The sequence below is a fragment of the Dendropsophus ebraccatus genome, chromosome 13, assembly GCF_027789765.1.
Source record: "Dendropsophus ebraccatus isolate aDenEbr1 chromosome 13, aDenEbr1.pat, whole genome shotgun sequence".
NCBI classification, from domain to species: Eukaryota; Metazoa; Chordata; class Amphibia; order Anura; family Hylidae; genus Dendropsophus; species Dendropsophus ebraccatus.
Genome location: NC_091466.1, coordinates 65,590,799 through 65,612,874, shown reverse-complemented (window position 1 = coordinate 65,612,874; position 22,076 = coordinate 65,590,799). Strand labels below are relative to the sequence as shown.

Here is a 22,076-nt window from a genome sequence, read left to right as displayed (position 1 = left end):
GGTACGAAGATCGCTGACCTTTTTGCACATTAATGTATCCCTATGTGATGTCTTCTATCCAACCTGGAGGGTGGCGGATGTGGGTCATCGCTATATGAAGTCTCCTCTCCCCTATCCAACCTAGGGATATGTCCTATGTGTGTCATCCTTATGAGATGTCTCCTATCCCACCGGAGGATATATTCTATGTAGGTCATCTATAAAAGATGTCTCCTATCCCACCTGGGGGTATGTTCTATGTAGGTCATCTATATAAGATGTCTCCTATCCCACCTGGGGGTATGTCCTATGCGGGTCATCCTTATGAGATGTCTCCTATCATACCTGAGAGTATCTCCTATCTGGCTCATCCTCATGAGATGTCTCCCACCCCATGTGGGTAATGCCCTATGCGGGTCTCCAATCCCACCTCAGGGTATGTGCTATGTGGGTCATCCTTATGAGATGTCTCCTATCCCACCTGGGGTATGTCCTATGCGGGTCTCCTATCCCACCCGAGAGTATGTCCTTTGTGGGACATCATTATCAGATGTCTCCTATCCCATCTGGGGTATGTCCTATGTAGGTCATCCTTATGAGATGTCTCCTATCCCATCTGGGGTATGTCCTATGCGGGTCTTCCTTATGAGATGTCTCCTATCCCATCTGGGGTATGTCCTATGCGGGTCTTCCTTATGAGATGTCTCCTATCCCATCTGGGGTATGTCCTATGCGGGTCTTCCTTATGAGATGTCTCCTATCCCATCTGGGGTATGTCCTATGCGGGTCTTCCTTATGAGATGTCTCCTATCCCATCTGGGGTATGTCCTATGCGGGTCTTCCTTATGAGATGTCTCCTATCCCATCTGGGGTATGTCCTATGCGGGTCTTCCTTATGAGATGTCTCCTATCCTACTTGGCTTCTAGCTGATGTGGGTGATTGTAATGTTATGCTGAAGGGACATGGTCGTAGCTCTATACTCCCTTACATGGCTGCAACCCAGGAAGCAGAAGTCTCAAACCAGATCTTCCCCCTTGGCAATCCATTCTAGACATTAATCTGCAGAGTGTTCTCCAGTAGCTTCTCACAGGTTCCCTTAGTCTGGCACAGCTTCGCTCTTGTTACTTGGCACTCTGCCTATAAAGAAAGAATGGGGGCTCTTCCACAGCTGTCACAGCTCCTATGTAAAGGGCGCCACCTACAGGCAGCATGGCAGATGAGGATAAAAATACCCCACACCAACCATAACAATGCAAACACATTGAAACCTATTGGCAAATACCATAATCCACAGCTGCTTTCCTCAGTAATACCCATGAAGCACCTGCCTCGGTATTTACAGCTCCACAACGTTCCCCTTTCCTGCAGACTCCGCACCACCCATGGAGGCGCCATGCCGGTAGGTCTGCCACCACTGCGGCTATTTAGTTTTCTAAGCTCTTTCCGCCGGGTGATTCCAGAGCTTCCTCATATATGAGAATATGTTTTGTTCATAAGTTTACAGCTCGATGTTGCCAAATCCACCGTCTTCCAAGTCGCTTGTTTGTTGCCAATTGTAACAATAAATGCAAATATGTAAATAACTAAGACTCCTGTTCAGAAGGACAAACTCCCATATGCTTCCCTGCATTTTTATTAAAGGGGAAATCATCCAAGAATCCAGACTGGTATTATACAAGACGTTCTAGGCAGAGGATACATGATGCCATTGATTCCTATAGGGACGATGTTGGGGGGAAGTGAGGGGGGGGGGGGGGGGGGTCACAATGTCTAGAGGGGGGGGCTTTATGTGTCATGCCAATTCCTTTTATAAACTGATTGGAATTCTTCAATAAAATAGAAACTTTTATATATGTTGCAGGAGAAAGAAGGAAAAGGGGGCATGATGGAAACCTTTATATGTGTTACTGGAGGAAGAAGGGTAAGGGGGGAGGCATGACAGAGATGGAAACCTTTATATATGTTACAGGAGGAAGAAGGGAAAAGGGGTCATGATGGAAACCTTTATATGTGTTACTGGAGGAAGAAGGGTAAGGGGGGAGGCATGACAGAAATGGAAACCTTTATATATGTTACAGGAGGAAGAAGGGAAAAGGGGACATGATGGAAACCTTTATAAGTGTTACAGGAGGGAAGAAGGGAAAGAGGGGACATGATGGGAACCTTTATATATGTTGCAGGAGGAAGAAGGGAAAGGGAGAACATGATGGAAACCTTTATATATGTTACAGGAGGGAAGAAGGGAAAGAGGGACATGATGGAAACCTTTATATATGTTACAGGAGGGAAGAGGGTAAAAGGGACATGATGGGAACCTTTATATATGTTACAGGAGGAAGAAGGGAAAGAGGGGACATGATGGGAACCTTTATATATGTTACAGGAGGGAAGAAGGGAAAGAGGGACATGATGGGAACCTTTATATATGTTACAGGAGGAAGAAGGGAAAGAGGGGACATGATGGGAACCTTTATATATGTTACAGGAGGGAAGAAGGTAAAAGGGAGGACATGATGGAAAACTTTATATATGTTACAGGAGGGAAGAAGGTAAAAGGGAGGACATGATGGAAACCTTTATATATGTTACAGGAGGGAAGAAGGTAAAAGGGAGGACATGATGGAAACCTTTATATATGTTACATGAGGGAAGAAGGGAAAGAGGGACATGATGGGAACCTTTATATATGTTACATGAGGGAAGAAGGGAAAGAGGGACATGATGGGAACCTTTATATATGTTACAGGAGGAAGAAGGGAAAGGAGGACATGATGGAGACCTTTATATATACAAAAAATAGAATGATCAGGACACTTTAGTCTTCAGAATTTTTTTCTTATTTAACTTTTTTTCTTTTTTCTTATGCAATATAAAATAACTTCTTGTACAAAAATGTAACATAACACATCACCACAGTGCGCAGGATTCAGGAGTTTCAGATGTTCACGCCACGTTCCTGGCCGGCTCCATTCCTCCTCTGAGACTCTCACTCTCTTCAGACGGTATGACGACTGAGCGTGCTGCTACGTTTCGGGGTCCACCCCCTTTCTCAAGCATCAAGCATTGATGTCAGGAGAGGAGGGGGCTAATCCTATAGGAGAGGTCCCAGCAGCACAGAGGATGCCAGGAGAGGAGGGTGCTAATCCTATAGGAGAGGTCCCAGCAGCACAGAGGATGCCAGGAGAGGAGGGTGCTGATCTTTTAGGAGAGGTCACAGCAGCACAGAGGATGTCAGGAGAGGAGGGTGCTAATCTTTTAGGAGATGGTCCCCCTCTTCCCCCCTTATAGATGGTCCCCTCTTTCCTCTCCCCCCTCCCTTATAGATGGTCCCCCCCTTATAGATCTTCCCCCTCTTTCCTCCCTCCCTTATAGATGGTCCCCTTCCCCCCCCCCCTTATAGATGGTCCCCCTCTTCCCTCTCACCCCTCCCTTATAGATGGTCCCCCCCCCCCCTCCCCAGATAAAACAAAAACAGCACATAACTCACCTGCCCTCAGTTCCCTCGTCGAGCCTCTCTGGTCTGGTCCCGGCTGATGTGCGGCTGCCCGGGGTGTCCCGTCCTGTCCCCAGCAGCGCGCGCATCAGAGAGCTCCCCGTGCGCCTGTGGCTGTGACTTCCGGCGCATGGGGAGCTCTCTGATGCGCATGCTGCCGGGGACAGGACGGGACACCCCTGGCAGCCGCACATCAGCCGGGGGACTAAGGCTGCATTCCCACGTGGAATGCATGTACTGGAGCATGTTCTGGAATGCATGTACTGTAATTAGATGCTGGGAGCGGGGGAGACTGTATTCATAAGCGCCGTGCTGTAGTAACAGCACTGCACGGCTGATTCATTACAGCGCGGCGCTTATGAATACAGTCTCCCCCGCTCCCAGCATCTAATTACAGATGCTGTCCGGGCGCGGGGGGCTCCAGTACATGGTACGATCAGTGGCGGATTATAATGTGGGCGGCCGCCCGAACCGCTCATATTATAATCTGCCACTGAATGCCGCCCCCATGAAGACAGCTGGTGGCGCCGCCTGAGGCAGACGACTCAGGTCGCCTCATCATTGCGGCGCCACTGGATACTTGGAATAAACTTCCAGCAGATGTGGTTGGTAAATCTACAATAACTGAATGTAAACCTGCCTGAGATAAATATATATATTTCTCCTAACATAATAAGAAGGTCGGACTAGATGGAGCACAGGGGCTTTTTTTTTTTTTTTTGCTGACAACCTTCTTTGTTTCTATAAGACACATCAAATAGTAATATAAAAAAAATTGTCCTGTAAAAAAAAAAACTTTCATACTTCCGTAGTGATAGGGAAAAAACGCCAAAACAGATGCCTCCGTGAAGGTGAAGAGAAGATAAAAAAAAATCGAAATAGTCCTATTAAAAAAATTGCTGCATCGGGAAGGGGTTAATGGTCAGTATCACTTTTCACTATTATATATTCTATATAATAACCACTACTTCTTTATTCTTTTGATTTCTAGGAAGCTTAAATGTTCTCAGCCCTTTTTTATTCCCTAATAATAAAATATATTTATTTCATATCGCGTATCATCCGCCGAAATGACATTTTGAAAGTTCTGTAAGAATTGAAAGGTCATTAGGAGAACATTTATCCCTCATCTGACAGCATTACAGATTAAGTGAATCAGCGGCTGGAGCAGAGGAGATAAAGCCTAATACAATCACCCGTAATAAACAAATGTAGATATGTGGGATAATACACACAAAAAAAAATCCATTCATCACCAGATGGCTGAAAAGTTTACATGGAAGTATCACTTCAACTGATATGGATACTTAAAAGCCATTTAGTAAACTGATTTAAAAAAAATGCCCTATTCTTGGTGAATGCTAAGTAACTTGAGGGAAAAAAGGGGACCCCCCCCCCATCGTAACAGCCCCCCCCCCCTCCGCCAATATATTTGTAAATGACTTGACACCCCTGAAATACAGCTCTAAAGTCTCACTTCTCAGCAATCTTCTGTTCACTGCCAGTTGTTATGAGAAATCTGTCTCTAGTAACAGCTAGGTAAGGACAGAACACAGAAAGTAGGGCAAAGCTTAGCATGTGTTATGTGAAGGATAGAATAAGAAGGATTGAGCTGTGTACCTGCAGTTTGTAAACCAGTCCGCCTGGTGAACATGATCTACACTGTCATTGAAAGGTAAATCAAGGATTCACTCTCACCAATCACAGAGCTCAGGGCTGCTGTATATACTGTACACAGTGTAATCTTCCCCTCCCTCCTCTTATAGGGATAGGTTATCAATATAACATCTGCAGGCTTTGATTCCCAGACTCTCATTGATCAGCTGTTCAAAGGGGCTATGGATTTTGGGTGCCCTTTTATCATCATATTTCAGTAGCAGCAGTGCGCGGGGGAGAGGGGGGCAGGCGGGAACATAATAAACAATGTATACTTAGCAGTCCCACAGCCAAGCCAGACAGTGGGTGAGGCGGTGTCCCATCCCAGTTACTGATTGGTTGAGCGGGCAATCACATGACGTTGCAGCTGGAAGAGTTTTCATACGAAAATGACAGTTGGCAGCAGAACCTGGGAGAGACGCTATAGAGACACTGGGACTGCTAAGCATACATTGTTTATTATGTTCCCACAACCCCCTTCTGCTTTCACTGGATTTCTCCTTTAAGTCTTCCAGTACATATCAGCTGCTGTATGTCCTGCAGTGTATTTTTTCCAGTCTGACACGTTGCTTTCTGCTGCCACCTCTGTAAATGTCAGGAACTGTTCAGAGCAGGAGAGGTTTTCTATGGGGATTTGCTACTGTCCTGGTCAGAGGTGGCAGCAGAGAGCAGTGTGTCACACTGGAAAGACTACATCACTTCCTGCAGAACATCCAGCAGCTGATAAGTACTGGAAGACTGGAGATTTCTAAATAGAAGTAAATTACAAATCTTTCTGAAACCAGTGGATTTCAAAGAAAAAGAACGAGTATTGGTCATATTCGGCCGTTATGGCTGATAATCGTCCTGTGTAATAGAACACAATGATCACCTGCCATGAATGATTGTTGTAGTCGTTTGTCTTTCAACATGTTCAAAGACAAACAACTCATATAGCAGCGATCTGGTGCCGTCACTCCGTGGAATAGGAGCGGCGGCATTAGACCCCTGCTATATGCTATGGGCTGTCCGGACGATCAAGCGATTACCCGAGCAGTCCCCCTGCGGCTCTCACGGTAATAGCGGCGGCAGCGAGCGGGGAACGAGGAGCAAATGAGCGCTAATAGGGGCTTTAGTGACGGTAGTTTAATACCTTATTTCACCTGCGGAGGTGCTACAGAGAAATTAAACACTTGCTACAGGATTCCCTCTAACTAGAACTATATCTGATTACTGGTTTCCCATTGTTGTCCTGTTTGAAAGATCCACATTGTTCAGCTCTCTATAGCACCGCCACAGGTGAAATGAGGTATTACATGGAAGAAACACATTAAAATCAAGTGGATGTCCCTTTAATGATTGGACACACTAGGTCCTCCAGATAGAGAGACACTCTTTACATTGGTCCTCCACTCTCTTCTCCACTATTAATCTGTGATGGTTGAATCACGACACCGTCAAGGCCGCCGCACCCTCCCCATCAGGGTCAAGGGGAAGGAAACTATTCAATGATTTACTTTTTTCTAAAGGTTTGACCAGCTTGACCCTTATCTCAGAGTAGGATTATGGCTCTCCCATGTCTGGTATCTCTGTGGACGTCCCTAATCTTGGCCCGGCTGTATCTTCCACTTAGGATGCATGCTCCTGACTGATAGACCTGGATTAGAAGGATTTGCCAGGATAGATTCCGCTAACTGTTTTAATGCATACATAATTGAAAAGGAAGCAAGATGGAGCTTATAGGGGGGCGAGCAAAGGGCATGAGAATGGTATGGCTCTCTTATCTCACAGAAGCTGGCGCCCCATACACTATTCAATAGGAAGTCTCTATTTTATCACTTTGAGTAGTTTTACAGTATTACGAGGGTTGATCTATTTTATTCAGGATATCAGATGTGGAATATGTAAAGGAATTAAAGAGTTTTAAAGAACTGTTACTTTTGTCCCAAAACAGCGCCACCCCATATTCTCAGGTTGCACATGGTATTACAAAGTGGCTCCATTCATTTTTCTTAAAGTAAGTTGCCATGTTTTCTTAATTTTGGGCAATTCCTTTAATTAAAGGGGTTATCCAGTGCTACAAAAACATGGCCGCTTTCTTTCAGAGACAACATGACTCTTGGGGGATTCTCCTGTTAAGATACTTATCACCTGGTTAGTCTCCAGCAGGTGATCTCCTGACACTGTGCTCACACACACACACACATACACAAAATCTTTCAAATCAACTGAAAAAAATATATAGATTTGTAATTTACTTCCACTTAAAAATCTCAAGTCATCCAGTACTTATCAGCTGCTGTATGTCCTGAAGGAAGTGGTGTATTCTCTCCGGTCTGACACAGTGCTCTCTACTGCCACCTTTGTCCGTGTCAGGAATTGCACAGAGCAGCAGAGGTTTTCTATGAGGATTTGATTCTGCTCTGGACAGTTCCTGACACGGACAGAGGTGGCAGCAGAGAGCACTGTGTCAGACTGGAAAGACTACACCAATTCCTGCAGGACATACAGCAGCTGATAAGTACTGGAAGACTTGAGATTTTTAAAGTAAAGTAAATTACAACTAACTGACACCAAATGATAAGAAAAAAAATCAAATAAAATTCCTGGAAGAACAATGACGATGCAGAAAGCGGACCCATCACATGACCAGACGGTGATAAAAAATATTTTCCTATAGTAAACTACAGTGCGGGTTTGGATGATAACATCTGGTACATTTCATTGTAGCTAAGTGAGAATCTTGTGTTGATCAGCCTGTCAATGATGAAGAATCAGTCAGCCGGTGACTGGCGGCAATCACGCGGCGTTCTTATGTAAGAAAGCGAGCGGCATGCTATCTCATTACACTGAGGACTACAATGACGCCGTCTCCTTCCATCTCCAAATCTTATTGCCATGGATTGGAGGTGTCCTCTTTAAGACTGATGGGATTAGGACTGCAGTCAATACTTAAGTAAAGCCAAGTTCTGTCTAAGCATCTTACAAGGTGCAGATGGCAATGGATTGCTTTCTTGTAAAAATTTGTCATGACAAATAACCCAGGCCATCAACTGTCTGCGAGAGGGGCAGGTGATGCCATTTAAAGGGGCACTCTGGGTAAAAGTTGAGGGATGTGGATCCAAACTGAATACTCCTTTACTTGGTCCCAGGCCAAGCAGGGGTCCATAGGCATCTTCTAGGGTTGGTATGAGCCACCTTGAATCTGTATAAGCTATAACTACCTATAAGGATAGCAGGGAGTCATGCCTTATACAGGTTCCTGGGTGGCCCGTATCAATCTCTGCTCAGCATGGAAGTGATATGGAAATATGCCCATGAGTAGTAACATGGAAAGTTAATAGCACGCCATCAATACATAATGGTATATTGTTCACTATGCATCTTTCCATATGGTGCTAACATGAGACATAAGGATCCTGAGAAGCACCCTAAAAGGGGTTGTCCAGCAAAGATCTTTTTATTTCAGATCGACTGGTATCAGAAAGTTATATAGATTCGTAATTTACTTCTATTAAAAAATCTCAAGTCTTTCTGTACTTATCAGCTGCTGTATGTCATGCAGGAAATGTTGTTTTATTTTCAGTCTGGACACAGTGCTCTCTGCTGACATCTCTGGCCGAGACAGGAACTGTCAATGGGGATTCATAGAAAACCGAGACAGAGTTCCTGTCTTGGCCAGAGATGTCAGCAGAGAGCACTGTGTCAGACTTAAAATAAAACAACATTTCCTGCAGGACATACAGCAGCTGATACGTATAGGAAGACTTGAGATTTACTGATTGAAATAAATTACAAATCTGTATAACTTTCTGATATCAGTTGATTTGAAAGAAAAAGATAGTTGCTGGACAACTCCTTTAAGATTCACCTCTATAGACGAATGTATATCCCAGTGTTCCCTTAGCGGTGGCTACCTGGCTGCTGAAAAACTACAACTCCCATCTTGTCCTGACAGCTGCATCTATTAAGTCATCATGGGACTGCAACACAGTTTAAAGTGAAACTCCAACAATTTTTGTTTTCCTTTCAAATCACCTGGAGTCAGAAAGTTATACAGATTTGTAATTGTCTTCTATTCAAAAATCTAAAAGCCTTCCAAAGCGTATCAGCTGCTGTATGTCCTGCAGGAAATGGTGTATTCTTTTCTATAGGGATTTGCTGCTGCTCTGACACGGACAGAGGTGGCAGCAGAGAGCACTGTGTCAGATTGGAAAGTATACACCCCTTCCTGCAGGACATACAGCAGCTGATAAGTATGGGAAGACTTGAGATTTTTAAATAGAAGTCAATTACAAATCTATGTAACTTTTTGAAACTGGTTCATTTGAAAGAAAAATATTTTTGCCGGATAACCCCATTAAGGACTACTCTGGAGAGCAATTATTATTATTATTATTATTATTATTATTATTATTATTATTATTATTATTATTATTCGTTGCCTTAATAAGGTTCTATTGCTTTATATGACGCTCTAAGCTCTGAGGCCCAGGCTCCCCTCTGCATTAGGCATGTCAGCCCTATCCGGCCATATGTATGTCATGGCTTTTTGATTGCCCCAGCCGTTCCAGTGTAACAAGGGCAGCGGCCGATCCTATATTCTACATTACATTGCGCCTTAGGGAAGCCGGTCCATTGTACGGGAGATAAAATATAGGTCTTGCATGATTTTTATGCTGCGTTGACCCAGTTGCTGACAGCCTGCGTGCCATGTGCTTTCCTCCCGCTAATCCTTGTCTCTATCAGCTTAAAAGCCAGATTTGTTGCTGAATATTAGAAAGCAGACATTTACCAATAAAGAAGATGCCTGATCAGGAAATCCCATGTAGAGAGATCCACATGTGAATAACGTCGGAGAAGAAGAAGAGGTTATACATAAGCCAAAGCTCCGACAGGATCCTAATAATAATCAAGTCATTCATAGATGTAGCAGAGCTGAACTGGTTCTGACATTGAAATGAATAACATTGATGAATATCCAAGGGTTCCATGACCGGATTTGCCAATTAACTCATAGACGTCAATGGAGAGGTGTAAGGAAATCTATGGGGAGATCTGAGTGTTATTCAGGATTGGAAGAACATGGCCGCTTTCTCCCAGAAACAGTGCCACTCTTGTCTTTAGTTTGTGTGTGGTACTGCAGCTCCATTGCAGTGAATTGAGCAGAGTTGTAATACCGCATACGACCTGAGGACATGGGGTGGCACTGTTTTTCTACAGATTTTTTTCCTTCTTTCAAATTAGCTTTTTTCAGATTGTAAATGACTTCTTTTTTAAAAGTCTTAAGTCTTGCAGTACTTATCAGCTGCTGTATGTCCAGAAGGAAGTGGTGTATTCTTTCCAGTCTTTCCCTGTGTAATACTTCATTTTACCTGTGGTGGCACTGCAGAGCAGGAATACTGATTGCTGAGGATCCCATCATTAAGGGGTTGTCCCGCAAAAAATCTTGATCTTTCAAATCAACTTGTTTCACAAAGTAATATAGATTTGTAATTTACTTTAAAAGTCTTCCAATACTTATCAGCTGCTGTATGTCCTGCAGGAAGGGGTGTATTCTTTCCAGTCTGACCGAGTGTTCACTGCTACCACCTCTGTCCATGTCAGGAACTGTCCAGCGCAGTAGCAAATCCCCATAGAAAACCTTATGACAGTTCCTGACATAGAAAGAGGTGGCAGCAGAGAGCACTGTGTCAGACTGGAAAGAGAACACCACTTCCTGCAGGACGTACAACAGCTGATAAGTATTGGGAGATTTCAAAATTTTTAATATAAGTAAATTAGATTTGTATATGTTTCTGACACCAGCTGATTAAAAAAAAAAATCCACAAAGCACTGCAAGCTTTAGTGACACTTTCTGGATTATCAGATTTTCAGGAATATAAAAGATAATCATTCATTGATCTCCATAGAAAAACATGAAGACAGGGGGGAGAGCTTCAAACTGCTTTTTCATGATAAAAAATACAGTTTTCAGCTAATAAACCCAATTACAAAGTTTCTTAAAATTGCCTGTACTATTGATTTCTGCAAAAAAAAAAAAAAAAACAACAACAACACTGACACTTTAAGCTATCAGCATCATGTTATAGAGCAGAAGAAGCTGAACGGATTGATATATATCTTTAAGGGAAAAGATTCAATATAACTTGTAATTTAGTGATGAAAATCTCTGATGTTTCCAGTCTAAAGAGTCCAGTCTATTGGGTGACACGCCCACTGGACTCCTTATCACAGAATGGTCAGGGATTTCAACATATTACAAGTTATACTGAATCTTTTCCCATAAAGATATATATCAAACCGCTCAGTTTTTCCTGCTCTATAACATGGTGGCTATAGATTAGATAGCATTTCAGGTTCCCTTAGATTTATTTAGGTTTCTGTAATGGGAATTTATGTAAAAAACTTATGTAAAAAAAAAAAAAAAAGTCAACATGAAGGCTGAGCCGTTGGCTTCTTATAAATCTGCGCTTCTTTTCCAAGAGCAATTAAGATGGGATCCGCCTGGTATCTGCAGAGCAGCGCTCATTCTCCTCTCCCGGAGATAATGCACACTCCTTGTCACTACCCTGAAATAGGTCAGGAGAGGCTTATACAAAGAAGCGGCAGCCTCTTCTAGACAGACACTGGATACAGATCTTGGATGCAACCAAGCTGAGGAAGATGGGACTGTGCAATGATTTATAGGTAGAGTAAGGAGGGAACGGCGACCTGCTTATCCCCTATGTAAGGGCTGGACACCTATATAATTCCTGGAAAGTAAAGCCTTAAAGGAATTGTCCACCTTTCAACACAATATTATTTTAAGGTCTAAGAGAATCATAGAAAATACAAATACAAAACAATGCAGAGAGTTGTGGTAATAGAGGTACCTTGCTTAGGAAACCATCTCTTTGGTGTTCACCTGGTCATCTGAATACATTTGTCTGTCCAAACCTCTGATAACAGGTAACAGCGTAACATGGAGATGCAAGTCATCTGGAGGAGACAATAACCAATACATTCATTAGAATAATAATAATAATAATAATAATAATAATAATAATAATAATAATAATAATAATAATATGATAATAATATAATATGATGATAATAATAATAATAATAATAATAATAATAATAATAATAATATAAAATAATAATATATAAAATAATAAAAATCTGAAAATTATAGAGATATAATTGGACATTGCATATGTGTATGTTGGGGTTATTTATTGTCTCGCTAATTTCTATTTATTTTGTAGTTATTTTGCGCGGCCGTCTGCTCTGCTCCCTGCTTCCTGAGTGAATATGTAGCTTAGTGTACGATAAAACAAGTCTGAGTAATGTAGAGAGGCAGTCTACTGTATACAGGTAATACAAGTCTGTGTGGAGTAGAGAGGCAGTCTACTGTATACAGATAATAAAAGTCTGTGTAGTGTACATTGGCAGTCTACTGTATACAGATAATATACTGTAAGTCTATGTAGTGTAGAGAGGCAGTCTACTGTATACAGATAGTACAAGTCTGTGTAGTGTAAAGAGGCAGTCTACTGTATTGTGGTAATAAAGGTCTGTTTAGTACTAAGAGGCAGTCTACTGTATACAGCTAATATAATTCTGTGTTGTATAGAGAGGCAGTTTACAATACGAAGATGCAAATCTATGTAATACTTAGAGGCAGTCTACTGTACAGTGATAATATAAGTCTGTGCAGTACTGAGATGCAGTCCACCTTATAGCCTTATAACCATTTCTGTTCTTCCAGCTACTTTTATCCTATATGATAGACACCCATACAGGCACCCCAAAACCTAAAGACATTGCTATTACCCTAGGGATGAGCTGCAGGAAGGGGGGTGCCATACACTACTAGTTATACAATAGTAATGCTTCCTTATCAGAGGGCAGGGAAGCTCCAGGGGGCGACGATGAGTAGGGGGAGAGAGGTTTTCACCATATTTTAAAATATGCAAGCTTTTTACTTTTAAGTATAATTTATTTCTCTTTTTTTTTTTTTTTTTTTTTTTTTTTTTTGTGATTTTAGTTGTAACCGCACAATTCCAAAGGACTCCTTCCCTCCGCGATGCCTTTGATAACGATAGCCATTTACTGTCATCAGCAGCCATTTTGGGAAGGTTTTATATCTGTATCCACATTACTCCATAGATGAAAGCGTGCGCTGATATAATGGAGGTTATAGCAATTATATCTCCCTGCCCTTCTACCATCCCAGACAGCTCTAATAAAAAGACACATTTACATGTTATCCGAAAGACGGCCGAAAAATACCTGGAATATCTATCACAGAACATAATGATAGAGACATGTTATGTGCTGCAGCAGCCCTACCCTGTCCTAAAGGAAAGGATATGTCATGTTTATAATAGATAGATAGATAGATAGATAGATAGATAGATAGATAGATAGATAGACAGACAGACAGATAGATAGATAGGAGATAGATAGATAGATAGATAATAGATAGATAGGAGATAGATATGAAAATACATAGATACACTATTACAATATTATTATTATTATTATTATTATTATTATTATTATTATTATTAGGCTATGTTCACACAACATCCTAAAAAGGAAAAAGGCGTCCGTTATTGCATCGTTTTAATATGCTTGACTAAAATGCATTGAAGTCTATGGAATAACGGACGTCTTTTTCACACATTGCACTTCAGGCGTCCGAGGCAAAAGATGTCCGTTATTCAATATACTGTGTGAAAAAGACGTCCGTTATTCCATAGACTTCAATGCATTTTGGTCAAGCATACTAAAATGATGCAATAACGGACGTCTTTTAAAACACAAAAAGCGGACGCCTTTTTCCCTTTTAGGATGTTGTGTGAACATAGCCTTATTGTTAATAATATTAATTATTCATTCTTATAATAATAGATAAATGAAAAAAAGAAATATATAATAAATATATTAAGCAATAAAATAATATTAATAATAATTATATTATTATTATTTAGTAATACATTTTTATTATTATATTTTTCCATACACCTGAAACAAAATATAAATCCCGTTATAATAAATATATGAATGGACTGTATATACTCTATACGCATTGATTTGTCCGGCAAGAGCGCCTTCAGCTCTGGAGGACACCGTCTGTCCCTGTATTATATGGACCACCATTCATATCAATAGAAGGCGTGTAGTTCCACATTTCACCAGCAAGGGGCACTGCAGGGACAATCTATGGTTGCTTATAGGTTTCCTCTGTGATAATGGCTAATCATTCGGAGCTCTAATTTAATAGATGTCGCCATGTTTCATCCAACACCTCTGGGAGCCGCTGGGTGCTGTAGTATCACATATTCTTTACAGTAACAGTGAAACCAATGATATATATTTATATATATGCCAGTATGTGGGTGTTTTTCTATAGTATTTGTATTTGTCCCTGACATTGGCGGCTCTGCTATCCTCACACTAAGCCCTGGTCTGAGATCACATTACAGGATCTTTACTCCGGCTGCTTTATCCTCTGTGGTTGCTGGATGCGTCCACAAAGCCGGCTAAGTGCAGTCTGACTATCTGTAAAGCTCTGCTCGAAAATATCCAGTAATTGCTTCTTAAATAATCAGTCACTGAACCCTGAATCCTGCGGCCATGTTTATTAAGCAGCATCAGCAACTTCTCCTCCAAGAAGTGCAAAGGAGGAGGGCGAGTGCCCAAACCTGAGAGCTAGTGATGGGGGGCTAACACCGAGGCCTGGGGGCAACTGATAACTCTGCCCACCCTGGAGCTACCCCAAGGGGCGGAAATACTCATCAGAGAGGGCTTCTATGCTCCTTAGCTCTATCTATATCTCTCTAGACTCAAAAGTCGCCAAGCACTCCAAGTAGTAAAACAAAACTTTTTTATATATATTGGAGCGCTGCATCTTATTTTTTGTTTCATCCATTCATCTATTCTCGTCTCCTCTCTTTCATACCAATCAATTTCCATTGTTCGTACTTTCTTTCTTTCTTTCTTTCTTCTATCTTATCTATCTACCCTATCTATCTCCTATCTATCTATCTATCTATCTATCTATCTATCTATCTCCTATCTATCTATCTCCTATCTATCTATCTATCTATCTCCTATCTATCTATCTATCTATCTATCTATCTATCTATCTATCTCCTATCTATCTATCTATCTATCTATCTATCTATCTATCTATCTCCTATCTATCTATCTATCTATCTATCTATCTCCTATCTATCTATCTATCTATCTATCTATCTATCTATCTATCTATCTCCTATCTATCTATCTATCTATCTATCTATCTATCTATCTATCTATCTCCTATCTATCTATCTATCTCCTATCTATCTATCTATCTATCTATCTATCTATCTATCTCCTATCTATCTATCTATCTATCTATCTATCTATCTATCTATCTATCTCCTATCTATCTATCTATCTATCTATCTATCTATCTCCTATCTATCTATCTATCTATCTATCTATCTATCTATCTATCTATCTCCTTCCTTTCTATCTCCTATCTATCTATCTATCTATCTATCTATCTCCTATCTATCTATCTATCTATCTATCTATCTATCTATCTATCTCCTATCTATCTATCTATCTATCTATTGGTGTGTTTACACAGACAGATTTATCTGACAGATCCTTGAAGCCAAAACCAGGAACAGACTATAAACAGGGATCAGGTCATAAAGTAAAGCCTGAGATCTATCCTCTTTTCAAATCCATTCCTGGCTTTGGCTTCCAAAATCTGTCAGATAAATCTTTCTGTGTAAACACACCATATCTTCTATCTATCTATCTATCTATCTATCTATCTATCTATCTATCTATCTGTCTGTCTATCTATCTATTATCTATTATCTATCTATCTATCTATCTATCTATCTATCTATCTATCTATCTATCTATCTATCTATCTCCTATCTATCTATCTCCTATATATCTATCTATCTATCTATCTATCTATCTATCTATATACAGTGGTGCCTTGGATTATGAGCATAATTCATTCCGGGACCGCGCTTGTAATCCAAATCCACTCTTAAACTAAAGCAAATTTTCCCATAAGAAATCACAGAAATGCAGACAATTGGTTCCACACCCAAAAATTATTATTTATTATTCTGAATAACATGTAAAACAGATGAAACAGACATTCAGAAACAGCAGAATATGTGATATTATAAGTTACTGTACAGTAATGGAGAGGATAGGATACACAAGGGCTGATAGAGACTGCTGGGAGCATGAAGGAATGAGCAGGGCAGATGGGGGCACATACATGCAGCACTCTCTGTCCGGGGAGAGAGGGGTTACAGCTATGGAGAGATTATCTCCACAGTCCTGTCCCCTGATGTAAGCCCCAGCCTGAAGTGGATCTGCTATGATTTGGAAGGTGAGGGAGACTTCCTGGGTCAGAGTACAGGGCTGGAGACCCCGCTATGCAGACAATGCCCCTCCCCCTCCCACCCAGTACAGGGAGCTCTTAAACCAAAGCAATGCTCTTAAACCAAGTCACAATTTTGAAAAAATGTGAGCTCTTAAACCAAAACGCTCTTAAACCAAGTTTAACCAAGTCTATCTATCTATCTATCTATCTACTAACTATCTATCTATCTATCTATCTATCTATCTATCTATCTATCTATCTCCTATCTATCTATCTCCTATCTATCTATCTATCTATCTATCTATCTATCTATCTATCTATCTATCTATCTATCTATCTCCTATCTATCTATCCATCTATCTCCTATCTATCTATCTCCTATCTATCTATCTATCTCCTATCTATCTATCTATCTATCTATCTATCTATCTATCTCCTATCTATCTATCTATCTATCTATCTATCTATCTATCTATCTATCTATTGTCTATCTCCTATCTATCTATCTATCTATCTATCTATCTATCTATCTATCTATCTATCTATCTCCTATCTATCTATCTCCTATCTATCTATCTATCTCCTATCTATCTATCTATCTCCTATCTATCTATCTATCTATCTATCTATCTATCTATCTATCTATCTATCTCCTATCTATCTATCTATCTATCTCCTATCTATCTATCTATCTATCTATCTATCTCCTATCTATCTATCTATCTATCTATCTATCTATTGTCTATCTCCTATCTATCTATCTATCTATCTATCTATCTATCTCCTATCTATCTATCTATCTATCTATCTATCTATCTATCTATCTATCTCCTATCTATCTATCTATCTATCTATCTATCTATCTTGTATCTATCTATCTATCTATCTATCTATCTATCTATCTATCTCCTATCTATCTATCTATCTATCTATCTATCTCCTATCTATCTATCTATCTATCTATCTATCTATCTATCTATCTATCTATCTCCTATCTATCTATCTATCTATCTATCTATCTATCTATCTCCTATCTATCTATCTATCTATCTATCTATCTATCTATCTATCTATCTATCTATCTCCTATCTATCTATCTATCTATCTATCTATCTATGTCATCCATCTCTTTCTGTCCTTCTCTCTTTCTTTGTATTTTACTTTTCATGAATCTAATATATTGGATTTCCTATGATACACATTACTAAATAAAAAAAAAAAGAAAACATCCTATAAAATATGATAAATACTAAACAAACAAATACATAATTAAAATCATATTTTCCCAGTGGTTTTAATTTACACAGAAAAGAACATTATTCCTCCGAACCTATCAAGAAAAGCAGAAAATGATCTCTTTCTGACGAGTTATTTCAGTGTTAATGGTCTGGAGAAATGAGAAAGTAGATTTGCAAAATTAACTTTTTATTTTAATGTAGCATTTAGGCAGCGAGAACGGTTTTCAGATGTATTAATATAATTGAATAGCATAATTAGAGAATGTTTTAGTCGGCTAATATTTAGCAATCTCTACAATATAGTTTAGGAGGGAGGCCAGGCTTATTTTAGACTTTTTTTTTTTCTTTTACTGATAGTTGTATCATCGAGAGAAAGTGTTGAAGTGAGGTAGAATGGGGGGGGGGGGGGGCTTCGTGGGGGAAAGATATATTTAATTTCAAAGAGATATTATGTCTTAATAGGAAACATTTTTGCCCATAGCTTTCTATTTTTAATCAACTGGTGTCATAAAGTTATATAGATTTGTAATTTAATTCTGTTTAAAGATCTCCAGTCTCCCAGTACTTATCAGCTGCTGTATGTCCTGCAGGAAGTGGTGTAAACCAGAAAAAATCAAAATATCACTAAATAATCAGAAGGTCCATGTCGGGGTCCGCTGCTCCCCAATCGTTCCGTTCCTTACTTTCTCAGTGGTTAAATCCCCATAGAAAACCTCTCCTGCACTGGGCAGTTCCTGACATGGACAGAGGTGGCAGCAGAGAGCACTGTGTCAGACTAAAAAGAAGGCACCACTTCCTGCAGGATATACAGCAGCTGATAAGTACAGGAAGACTTGATTATTTATTTTTTAAATAGAATTAAATTACAAATCTATATAACTTTTTGACACCACTTCATTTGGAAGGAAAAAAAACATTCTAGAGTTTTCCTTTAAGGTCACCCAAATTCCTCAAATTTTCGCAGTTTGCCAGTTTTATATACAGATTTTTCCTTTTTCTTAGTTCTCTTGCCAATCACAGCACAGAACCTACTGCTTACTGCCATGTCATGTCATAGTGCTGGTTAGAGTGCACTGAACTGAATAGTTTGGCATTGGTTTACTAAGTATCATAAAAAACTGAAAATAAAACAGTCAAAATGACTCCTTTTTCAGAGGAAAATAGCAGCAAAAGTTTTGACCACTAGGTGTCTCCCTTCTCTACAATCTGCCATCCGCTACACATTGCCAGGGGAAATCTGTCCCTAGTAACAGAGAGAGCAGGACAAATTGCAGGACGTGTGGGCGGGGCTTAGCATGTGAGGTGGCAGGAGGAGAGAGTAAATAAAAGCTATAAAAGCAGATAAAATAATAAATATAAAAGAGAAAAAAAAAACTTTATTTCCTGAAGGAAGCAGTTTTGGAAGATGGAATCAATAGGTCTCCACGTAGGAAATGCTTATTGCTGATCTCGAGGCTTGTAAATGATTCATGCGCATTTTGTTTCAATATACGTTCTTCGCTCTCAGCCATTAATCCTCCCTCATAAATAATGAACCAGAAGATGGAAGAAAGTTTGGCTTTTTGTATTTTTCACGCAGATCTCTCAGCAGAGGCATTTTTTTCTATGCTTTTTTTTTTTTTTTTTTTATACGCAGTCAATTTCAGAAATTATAGTGCTGGGATATAAATAGAAGATCTTTAGTCATAGAAAATATGAACTTTTACAGAATCGGACTTCAAAGGGTTTAATGGATGTATGGAGACTTTAGGGATTAGGTTGTATGCCTGCTTCCTTATGTTTCCTCACGGCTCGGAATATATTCTGAAATGTGTCACAGGATGACTAGCTTTTAAATTATATGATTATTGTAATCTGTAGGGGAGCCTAAAAACAATTGTATTTATCTACAGCGCCACCAATGGAGAATAGAGGTATTACATAGTCTACACTGAAACCTATAGGCTGTCTGTCCAGTGCAGAGCCATGGTGGGTCATCCAAAAAGGATTTACTCCCTGACCCGTTGCAGGAGGCCAGGAGAACAATGCTGGCAGAACTGCAGCAACAGGGGAACGTGGGGGAGGTAGGATTCCCCCCCCCGCCCACAATAATATGTATGGGGGCCATATATTAACAGGAAGACTACACAGGGGGCCATATATTAACAGGGAGACTACACAGGGGGGGCCATATATTAACAGGGAGACTACACGGGGGGGCCATATATTAACAGGGAGACTACACGGGGAGGCCATATATTAACAGGGAGACTACACAGGGGGGCCATATATAATGGGGGGACTACAGAGGGGGGCTTATATTAATGGGGAGACTATACAGAGGGCCATATATATTGGGGAGACTACACAGGGTGCCATATATTAACAGGGGGACTACACAGGGGTCATATGCTAAAGGGGGACGGCTACACAGGAGGGGTCATCTACTAAAGGGGGACTACAGAGAGGGCCATCTAGTATAAGGAGACTACACAGAGGGCCATCTACTATACGGGGCAAAACACAAGAGGGGGCCATCTACTAAAGGGCGTACTACACTGGGGGCTATCTACTAAAGGGAGAACTACACAGGGGGCCACCTACTAAAGGGGGGGAGCTACACGGCCATCTACTGTAGGGGGACCTACCAAGGGGGCCATCTACTATTGGGGGACCTACAAAGGGGGCTATCTACTAAAGGGGCTGCACAGAGGGTCCTAGTACTACATGGAAGCTGTACAGAGAGGTCCAATATTACATGGAACTTGATTATAAAGTCTTGATATTATAGGGTAGCTGTAACAAGGGGCAAAATGCTGTATGGGAGCCTACTACTATATGACATCTGCACAGAGGGGCCCAAGACAATATGGGGGCGTCAAGGAGGCCTAATATGTTTGGTAGATTATATCCCCTTTGACCTTAGAATATATATATATTTTTTTTTCAATGTTTCCATTTTAGTTCCTGTATTATGATACTAGTATATAGAGGTGCACACAATAATGGTGTTTATAAAGGGAAGAGTCAGATTATACCCTTATATAAAGCATATACAGCCTGGATTGTAATACACTGTTAGAGTAGTTCCTATTATCAACATTTATCACTGATCCACAGGACTGGTGATAATAAATGTGTGATCAGTGGGGGTCTAACTACTATAAATGCACGCAGGAGGGGGAGGAGGATGGGGGTCTCACCTTCCAGTGATCAGTGGGGGTCTAACAGTCAAATTTATACCAGTCTTTTATTTATCACCTATTCTGTAGAAAATGATAAATGTGATGTGTAGGAGAGCTGAGCATTCAATGTGTGTACCTACTCTGCATCCTTTTCTGTGTCGCCTGCTACGGTGGAGTTGGCCCCCATTATATGCCATGGAATGCGTCTTCAAAAATTGATGCTGTATTGAAATCAGGATTTTATCATACACTCAGTGTTTTGATACATTTTTGTGACTACTTAGCACATAAGATTTGCAATTTTACTGCATCTTAATTTTTTTTAGCTTTGTTGTATAGGTTCTGACAGAGTCACCTCAGTGTCATTAAATTACTGGGCAGCTGAGTCATCTTATTACTAAAAGATGGGGGTCATCATGTTATAATTGGAGGGCGGAATCCTAAGGGTTGACTAATAAGAGGGTGGGGGCAACTGAGTCATCTCATTATCATTAGAGGGAGGGGTCAGCAGAGTCATCTCACTATCACTGAGGGCGGGGGCAGCACAGTCATCTAATTATCATTAGAGAGAGGGGTAGACAGTCATCTCATTATCACTAGAGGGCGGAATCAGCAGAATCATCTCATTATTATTAGAGTAAGAGGACAGCAGAGAGATTGCATTATCATTAGAGGGCGGGGTCATCTTAATATTAGAGGGTGGAGTCAGCAGAGTCATCTTATCATTAGAGGGCGGAATCAGCAGAGTCATCTTATCATTAGAGGGTGGAGTCAGCAGAGTCATCTTATTAGAGGGCGGAATCAGCAGAGTCATCTTATCATTAGAGGGTGGAGTCAGCAGAGTCATCTTATCATTAGAGGGTGGAGTCAGCAGAGTCATCTTATCATTAGAGGGCGGAATCAGCAGAGTCATCTTATCATTAGAGGGTGGAGTCAGCAGAGTCATCTTATCATTAGAGGGTGGAGTCAGCAGAGTCATCTTATCATTAGAGGGCGGAATCAGCAGAGTCATCTTATCATTAGAGGGTGGAGTCAGCAGAGTCATCTTATTAGAGGGCGGAATCAGCAGAGTCATCTTATCATTAGAGGGTGGAGTCAGCAGAGTCATCTTATCATTAGAGGGTGGAGTCAGCAGAGTCATCTTATCATTAGAGGGCGGAATCAGCA

The 22,076-nt window shown here is 40.6% G+C and overlaps 1 protein-coding gene across 1 annotated transcript in view; it reads right to left on the bottom strand.

The window, feature by feature from the left end:
• LRFN5 (leucine rich repeat and fibronectin type III domain containing 5) overlaps window positions 1-22,076 on the bottom strand; it is a 152,853-nt gene that overhangs the window by 47,899 nt on the left and 82,878 nt on the right. Inside the window, exon 2 of the mRNA XM_069950583.1 lies at window positions 11,985-12,090. The gene's annotated coding sequence lies outside the window, so the exon portion shown is untranslated. The remainder of the gene's footprint in view (window positions 1-11,984; window positions 12,091-22,076) is intronic.